This window comes from Mastomys coucha, unplaced genomic scaffold (assembly GCF_008632895.1).
Source record: "Mastomys coucha isolate ucsf_1 unplaced genomic scaffold, UCSF_Mcou_1 pScaffold22, whole genome shotgun sequence".
Classification (NCBI taxonomy): Eukaryota; Metazoa; Chordata; class Mammalia; order Rodentia; family Muridae; genus Mastomys; species Mastomys coucha.
The window spans coordinates 181,817,590-181,826,408 of NW_022196905.1; the positions used below are offsets into that span (position 1 = coordinate 181,817,590).

At 41.9% G+C, this 8,819-nt stretch overlaps 1 protein-coding gene and 1 long non-coding RNA gene across 4 annotated transcripts in view; one reads left to right on the forward strand and one right to left on the reverse strand.

Moving 5' to 3' along the window:
- Window positions 1-565, forward strand: part of LOC116069191 — a 17,885-nt gene extending 17,320 nt beyond the window's left edge. Inside the window, exon 4 of the long non-coding RNA XR_004109896.1 lies at window positions 269-565. This is a non-coding gene — a long non-coding RNA (uncharacterized LOC116069191). The remainder of the gene's footprint in view (window positions 1-268) is intronic.
- The window catches only part of Mtus1 (microtubule associated scaffold protein 1), a 152,339-nt gene that overhangs the window by 134,902 nt on the left and 8,618 nt on the right, over window positions 1-8,819 (reverse strand). The gene's annotated exons all lie outside the window — the stretch shown is intronic.

Consider the following 8,819-nt stretch of genomic DNA (forward strand, 5'->3'; position numbering starts at 1 on the left):
GGGGGATAGGAAGGAGGGGGGGTTAAGGCTAAACTAAAATCTCTTCCTGATAGTGCTAAATGACTGTGAACAATTTCTCAGTCAGGAGCTTTGGGCAGTTGTCTCAGCTTTTCAAACTCCACTTGGCTAAAAGGAAATAATTTTCCATCTAAACCATGCCAAGACCAATTGAAACATGTCATTTATGTGTGTGTAGTTACGCAAACCAGTGCCTCCCCTTATACCTCCCAACCTTTATTAAACAGCAACTTCCTGTACCCTTTTCTAGAAAATGATCACCTGCCAGACCTTCCATTGGCCATAAAACATCTTGAACAGAAGGGCAACCAACGGAGGCACACTGCTAGCTCCCGGGGCAGCCAACGCTAGAGCCGCTCTCTGTGAAGGGCCCACGTTGAAAGTCCTAACACTGCACATTCCTTAGCAGGAACTTGAAGGACGAGATCATCTTTATGGCCAGAAGACATGCCCGAAGCTCAGATGTAACGGAGGCTATTGGGATGTCAGCCTCTTCTGCTTCCAGCTGGCAGGAGGCCTCACCTCCTAGTTAAATTTTCACCCAGAATCACCTCCTTGTCACAATCGTCCCTCATCTCTGTACAGCTCAAAAATAAAAGGATTCCTTCATCAAAAAAAAAAAAAAAAAAAAAAAAAAAAAAAAAGACATAATCTAGGTAAGTCTACCTTGAGTTAACATCCAAGATGTTGGAGTGTAATCTGCAAAATGGCAGACAACTAAGTGATTCGGAAGATAACATTCTTACGGAATTGTAGTATGTCTTTTTTGAAAAAGCAAGCTGAAAACTGCAAAATCTTATAGAAATTGAATATATCACCCCGTGCCCACATGGCTGAAACAGAAGGATCATCCTAGTCTACATAGCAGAGCCCTAGCCCAAGCACTGGAGGAGACAAATAGAAAGAGGGAAACAGGTAAATTTGTTGTTGTTGTTTTGTTTCAAAACAGGGTCTCACTATGGAGCTCCAGCTGACCTGGTGTAGACCAGGCTATCCTCAAATACACAAAGATCTGGCTGCGTCTGCTTCCTGAATGCCAGGGGAGGTTTTTTTTAAAGGAATGCAATATATTGTTATGAGCTGCAACTGCCAGTGTTGTGCCAGGAAGCATTTGTGAACCCCAAAAGACCACAAGGAACAGTTTCCGATGTAATAGCAATTAGGGTCTCTTCATTATAAGCTCGGGCTTGGGCTCCCCTCCAACCCAACCCTGACACAGCAGGACAGGAAGGGAAGGCAGAGCAGCCTCGAACCCTCAGCAGGACAAGGTTTGTTAGGAAATAGAAGTGAGGGGAGGTCTATCCTGGCAAGTATCTAACTGAATGTCTACTGTAAGCCAACAGGTGGGTGCTCTGAAGCAAGACCATATACAATCACAAATGGTCTGAAACAATCAGACTAATCTTTAATTAACTGTTACTAGGAAGTAGCTAGGGAGTAACTCTTGCCAAGGACAAGCCACAGGGTCCTTCCTGGTACATGGCTGCAGCTTTGAGTTCTGCTGCAGGTCAAATTCTCAGGCTTTTTTTTTTTTCTTTAAAATGGAGTCGGGTCCCAAGATGGAGTAGGTTTAGTCTCTCATTTCCCCCTTTCACTGGTAACTAGAAGGCCCAATCATGGGTCTTCCTGAAGTTTATCTAATCTCATGAAGACATGAGGGCCAGGTCTTTTTGACTCAATTAACTCAGGCTGGGATATATTGGCGACTGGAAAGGACTGGACCATCATAGTTTAGAGGGGGTCAGGGTTGTCACTGTCCAATCTTTGTGGTGCCCCTGGGGCTTGGGTAGGGGCCCATCAATGGGAGAAAGAGGAGAGTCCTGAGGCTGAGTTTCCTCCTGCTGGTCTGGGTCATCTTCACTCCAAATGGGTCTACAATTCCATGTTGTAATCCCTTTGACCTCAAGGGTGAGGGGAGGGAACCTTTCTAACTAGGTTCTAATGACTCCTAGCTGGAGGGGACCTGTTTTATAGAGAATTCAAAGTTTAGGCCAAACATGTTTATGAGCCCATTGGGCACCTTTGAGATAGTCTAGCAGTTGGTGAGCTTCAAACTCAGCAATGACCTCCGACTGTATGTTAAGAACAATGGGGGGTGGTAATCCAAACAGGATTTCAGAAGGGGTGAGTCCCATCTGGTAAGGGGAGTTTCATACCTGGTAGAGAAGTAAGGGAAGGGGGGTTAACTCAGTCATTGCCAGTCTCTTGGTCAGCTTAGTTAAGGTCTCTTTTAGGGTTTTATTTTTTCTCTCTACCTGTCCTGAACTCTGGGGTCTATATGCACAAAAAAAGTTTCTAATCAAGCCCCAGAATATTGGTTAGTCTCTGACTTACCTGGGACACAAAAACTTATCCATTGGCTGACCCTCTCATCTGAGGAGTCCCACCTCAGCAGTAGTCCTCTAAGAGCTTCTTTGTCATTATGAATGCAGTTTTATGTTTAGTGGGGAAAACCTCACTCCAGCCTGAAAGGGTGTCTATAAATGTCAGTGAATATTTATATTTAAACTGTTCTGGTTGTCCCTCTGTGAGGTCTGCCCCTCAGTACACCCTGGGCTTTGTGCCTCTGAACCTCTTACCAGGTTCTTCTCATCAGTCACCGCATTAGTTAACTGGCAGACTTTACAGTTTTAACAGTCTCAGCTATCTCTGAATTGGCATCTCTAATCCTGATATTAGCAAGTCCTGTATTCTCTGGAGGCCCATCTGGGAAGAGTAAGGAGACTTTTGAAGTATGTGTGTATTTCTTCTGGCACAATGGGTCTGTAATCTGCTGTTCTTTACCATCTGTCATAACGTGGGGCAAATTTCTACCCCAAATTATGTCATCTTTTAAATATTTAAGGTGGTCAGGGAATATAGGTTCCCCGGGATCCAGGGAAGTTAGGGGCAAAAGAGAGATTTCTAGGGTACCGTTGCCATCTGAAACTGGGCCCTTTCTTTTCTGGTATCTTTTTGTTGTTATTTGTTTGTTTGTTTGTTTGTTTGTTTCAAGACAGGGTTTCTCCTTATAGCCCTGACTGTCCTGGAACTCATTCTGTAGACCAGGCTGGCCTCGAACTCAGAAATCCGCCTGCCTCTGCCTCCCAAGTGCTGGGATTAAAGCCATGCGCCACCACCGCCCAGCCTTTCCTGGTGTCTTAAGTAGTGAATAAGGGCCAGCTTCTTAGGACCCCATAGAGCCCTTAGAAGGGAAAGGATTTTCTCTTTATTTTTGATAGTCTTTCCTTCTGCTGTCAGAAAGCCTCTCTCCCTACAAATAGCCCCATGGACATAACTTAAACATTCTGTTTTACATTCTGTGCTTAAAGAATAGAAAACTAGTTGAAAATGAGTTAACTTATGCTGTCTCAACTTTCACATATCCACATAATCATATAACTTTGATCTCACTTAAATGCCAATATATCAAATGTGCTAGCACCAGTAATTCATTATTGGGAATAGCAGAATTCCACAACAATTCTATGGTAGTGGAAGGAAGAACAAACCGACAAATGCCACCTTAAGACAAAACAGTTATCCAAAGAGCTCTGGTCCCCAGTTTCCATATATATATAAAATAGCTCTCATGACTGGCTATGCCCAACACACAGGGCTGATGTGCTAGCTAAATATAAATGTTCTTAATGTGCTTTGTGCACAAGGTGTTTTCCAACAACATGGATGCAAGGCATGTGTCCCCAAAACGTTCCCTTTAGCATATGTGAACATAAATGGTGCCATTTGTGATTTAAGTCTTCAATATGAATGTTTTGGACTAAGTTAAAGGTTAAATATGAGATGATGGGTCTTCAGTACTTTGAAGTCAACACATATCATGAGTTCAAAGTGATGATTCAATTTTAAGTACTTTTAGAATGTACAGGTAGCAAATGAACAATATGGTTTACAGACTATATAAAAGGAGGAAGTATCTACTTTGAAAAGATTCAGCTCAAATGTAAGAAAACACCAGGAGTTCACCAAGTTCAACCCTCAAAAGAAAACCAAGAGGTGCTAAAACTAGAGTTCAAGAATAAATAAATCAAATATCCCTGTGTAAAGCTATTGTTTTCCAGAAAGGGAGAAAGGGAGAAAGGCTTTTGTGCCTGGAGTTTAATTCCCACAAATGAACCAGCAGATCCAGGCAACACCTTCACCAAAGCTTAGTCAGGGTAATTACGCATCCACCTATGAATCAGCAGATTTAAGACAGACTACGGTAGGTTTAATAGCACCTATTGATCACACTCTAAATACCTGCCACGGTAGTAGCATAACCCCAAAAGACATGTACTATCCTCCAGATCCTGACTGGCAACTAGGGGGCAGGAGGAAAGGGATAACTTACTAAAATCGCCCTAGTAGCACAGAGGATGGGAGTCACTCACACAGCCTGATCTGACCAGTCAGTGTATGTTTCCCATTTCTTGTGCCTGTTCCATGTGTTCTGGTTCCCGTAATATTTTTACCAACTCTATAACAAAATTTGTCTCTCCAAGGTTTTATAGCTGATGTTGAGATAGCAAAACCTCAATAACAGCTGAAATGACTTGTTTCATTATTGCTAATTCATAAAGAACAGGAGGAAAAGCAATACTTGCCACAAAAGAGTGGCTAAGACGCTGCATCATTCAAGAATTAAAAAAAAAAAGTTGGGCGGTGGTGGTGCATGCCTTTAATCCCAGCACTTGGGAGGCAGAGGTAAGGGGATTTCGAGGCCAGCCTGGTCTACAGAGTGAGTTCCAGGACAACCAGGGCTATATAGAGAAACCCTGTCTTGAAAAACCAACAAAAACAAAAAGTTTTAAATCAAGTTCAATAATGAGAGACCCTAATGAGCTTCAGAATGTTCCATAGAAACGAAAACTGCACACAAATCTTAAGTGTAACATGAGGGGGAGCATTCTCAGACCGCACAGTCATCTGCATTCCTCTGTAAGCTGTAAATACCTAGCTCTCAAAAGAGAGAAAAGGTCCAAATCTCTATTCAAGAGAAATGGTCAACTTGTGACTGTCTGCACACATGGAGACAATAAATTATCACAGGTGGAATTAATTCTGTAAAAGTATTTGCACGTGGGTGTGCCAGATGTTCCAAGAGTGGCTCCTCGTAACTATGTAGGAACTGTAATAGGAATCTCTGCTCTTCCAGCTCTCCAAATGCATCCTTTCCCAAAAGCCAGGACAGGCTGAGCTGCCTTCATTTTTTGCCGGAATAACACTGAATGAAGGAGTGGGGAGGGCCAGAGAAGTAAATAAAGAAAGTGGAGAAAAATACCAAGGAAATAAACATCTGACTTAAAGGCTTCTGGCATCTGGAACTGGGGAAAGCATCCTCAAATTCCCATGCCAACTAGACGACTTATCATGCCAGGCTGCATTAGCAGCCACAGAGTACAAACGCAGCCAGCACCATAAGGTTTCAACTCTACTGTCAAAACACTTAGCAAAGGTAATGTAGAACACTACTGGGAGAAGAAAGGGAAACCACAGTGCCCAGTAAATGTCTCATGATGAAAAGTGTACTAAGGAATTTTTTTTTTTTTAAAGAACTATGTGTGTGTGCCTCGGATGGTGGCACATGGTTCTAATCCCAGCAGTGGAGAGTCAGAATCGGAAGGTTTTCTGTGAGGTCAAGGCCAAACTTGGTCTCCATAGCAAGTTCCAGGCCCAGTCAAGTTGACACAGTGATACTCTTGTCTTAAATAAATAAATAAAAGAAATAAAGAACTAGTCAGGCGGTGGTGGTGCACACCTTTAATCCTAGCACTTGGGAGGCAGAGGCAGGCAGATTTCTGAGTTCAAGGCCAGCCTGGTCTACAGAGTGAGTTCCAGGACAGCCAGGGCTACACAGAGAAACCGTCTCAAAAAACCAAAACAAACAAACCTCAAAGAAAGGAAGAACCATTTTCAGGGGGCAGGATCTTGGGATTGAACCCAGGATCTCAGGCCTACTAGGCAACTGCTCTACCATGGAGTCATAAATAACCCCACCTCACCTTTATCTTCTTACTTCAAGGCAGGGGCTCAGTCGCTTGCATAGCCTGGCCTTGAATTTATAATCCTCCTGTCTCAGGCTCTTGAGTAACTGGGTGACTAAGCCCAGCAAGGATTCTTTAGATACCAAATTTCTTACCAAACCTTGGTCAAGACAACAGACATAGTTTCCAACAGAGTGGAGACTATAATAAATTACGTGTTAACAATTTATGAGAACGAGAGTATTTGTAGCAACATAAATACTAACACTCTCTGAGAACTGAAGCCAAATCCTTTCTGAATCCCTGTCCCTCTGCTCTGCAATGTTCTGGCCACAGGGTGAGTTCCAAATAGGGCATTTGGGATTTTCTTCTGCCTTTTTCTCTAGATTACAGCATGGAAACATAATTACAACTACATGTATAAATGGCTTGGCTCTACATGTGGACACTAGACCCAGCATCTAATGAAACCAAGTTCAGTTTTCATAGTTAAGAGATCCTGACTGAGTCTTTTCTAATCCATTTGTTTGTTTCACATCTCCAATCCTTGTTACTTACTCATCAGCAAGCTGGACCTTCTGCAATCCCGAGTTCAAATCTACAGGATTTAGTAGTGGTAGGCAGACAAATTTCAACTATGTAACAGGCCTAAGAATAAGATGATGTCAATGTAAGAGTCTACTATATAATAAAAGGTAAGACATAAATTGTACAAGTTTAGCTAGTATTCTAGTAAATACAACTCAATCAGTTTGACAGAGAGGCGGGGAAGGGGGTTGGTCTATGTTTGAATGACATCTCTTAGATTGATTAGGTCTATACTGGCTACTATTTTTATTCTACCAAGTTAGCTGAGTTATGTTTTAAATAGACACAGGGTATCCATGTAATGTCATTAATCATTAGCAATCATCAAAAAAAAAATTTACAAGGAACCAGAGTAATGGCTCAGGGATTAAGAGCACTGGCTGTTCTTCCAAAGGACCAAGATTTGATTCCCAACATCCATATGATGACCTTCAACCATTTTTAACACCAGTACCTGGGGATCTGACACCATCCTTTGGCCTCTGTGCAAATTCAGACAAAAACTCACATTCATAAGGTAAAATTAATTAAAATCTCAATTTTTTTATTGTACAAGATGAACAAAATGAAAATTAACTCCTTGTGTGACAGCAAATACTGTTTAACATCTCCCATGAGCTGCTTATCTGAAATAAAGTAAGGAAATGTTGGTTTTTCTTCCAAATTGGTGTATGTGTAAATAGCACCCAAGTTAAATATTACCAAGTTAGCAAGCAACGCAAAAGGCATAGAAGCTGGGCTAACTCCTACCAGTCCAGACTCGGCAATCACGGGCACACATTTCTAAGCTACGGGGTTATTTACAAAAGAATGTGTCTTTACCCTTAGTCAGTCCTCTTTTTGTTATTTAGAACTATAGATACTCCCCCTGGGTGGGAAAATGTCTTTCTCAAGGCCAACATAGTACACAGACTTTCCTGCCATGATTTCACTGTAGATCAGGGTAACTGTGATCAATCTGCTCTCAGACTAATACGTCGAGTTCAGCATCAAGTTTAAAACACAATTGCTTTTCAAGGTAAAAATCTGTATTTAAAAGCACACTAACGTATACAGCGGCCTAGAAATCTTTTCCAAAGCAGCTCACTGAGGCTCACCAGCCTGCCCTGTCTACACACACACACACACACACACACACAGACACACACACACACACATACACTCACAGAGAGGCATATTTAAGCAAGCAATGGTATCTTAAGAGAAACTTAAAATGACTTTAAGACTATATTTATAGTTTCACAATCTCAAAGCAAAATCATTTCTATGTTAATCCTAGGTAAACTGACTGGCCTTAATAAACAAAAAGTTTGTTGTGTTAGTGATCTGTATGTTTGTCCTTCCGGAGTTAGGTAAAGCACCTTTAGACTCAGTCTAAAGCAAATTAGCTCACTGTATATAGGAAAAGAAATGTTGCTGTATTTTTCTACAAAGTAAAGATAAAACCCCAAACGGACCATCCCAAAATGCACATTTTTTCCTTTATCTTGGGCCAAGTGAACAAGCTAAGGCAATACTTTGTGCCATCATGGGAAAAATGCCCACAAGAAAAGGAGGCTGATTTCAAGAAACACTTAAGTCATTTCAAAAACTGTAACTGCCACCAAGACAATCTTTTCTGAAATTTGGCTTGGAAACAAACATTTCGAAGAAGAAAATCACATTCAGTCCCTGAATTATCCTGAACCATCCTAAGCAAAGGCTAGAGACTGCACCCAAAGTCTGCATGCCTGTCAAAGCAGGCTTTGAAAAAAACAAGACTTCAGGCTAGTTTAGCCATTTCCCGATGCCTCTCCTTTCCTTCAGAGGACAACATCAGAGGACTACATGTCCTGTTACTAGTGTTTGCTTGCTCTGTCTGTATGTCTATATGTAGAATGTCTGTCTGTCTGTCTGTCTGTTGAGTGTCATTTCCTCTTACTGGAGACATCTTTGGATGCCCAAACATAAACCCTGACCAGCAATTCTTAACTCTCAGCTTAGTGGCTCTCCCCTAGGGCCTAAGGACAATATGTAAGAAGAGGGTTGATGATACATTTGCTCAAGGTCTTCAGAGACCCAGAGTAGACACAAGATTCCAGAGCAGAGCTATCTCAAGCTTTCAAAGGCTTTTTGTCCCCTTCAAAAGATAATTTAATCTATTAACAGTGTTAGAAATTAATTTGGGGGTCTGGAGAGGTGGCTCAGGCGTTAAGAGCACTGACTGCTCTTCCAGAGGTCCTGAGTTCAATTCCCAGCAACCACATG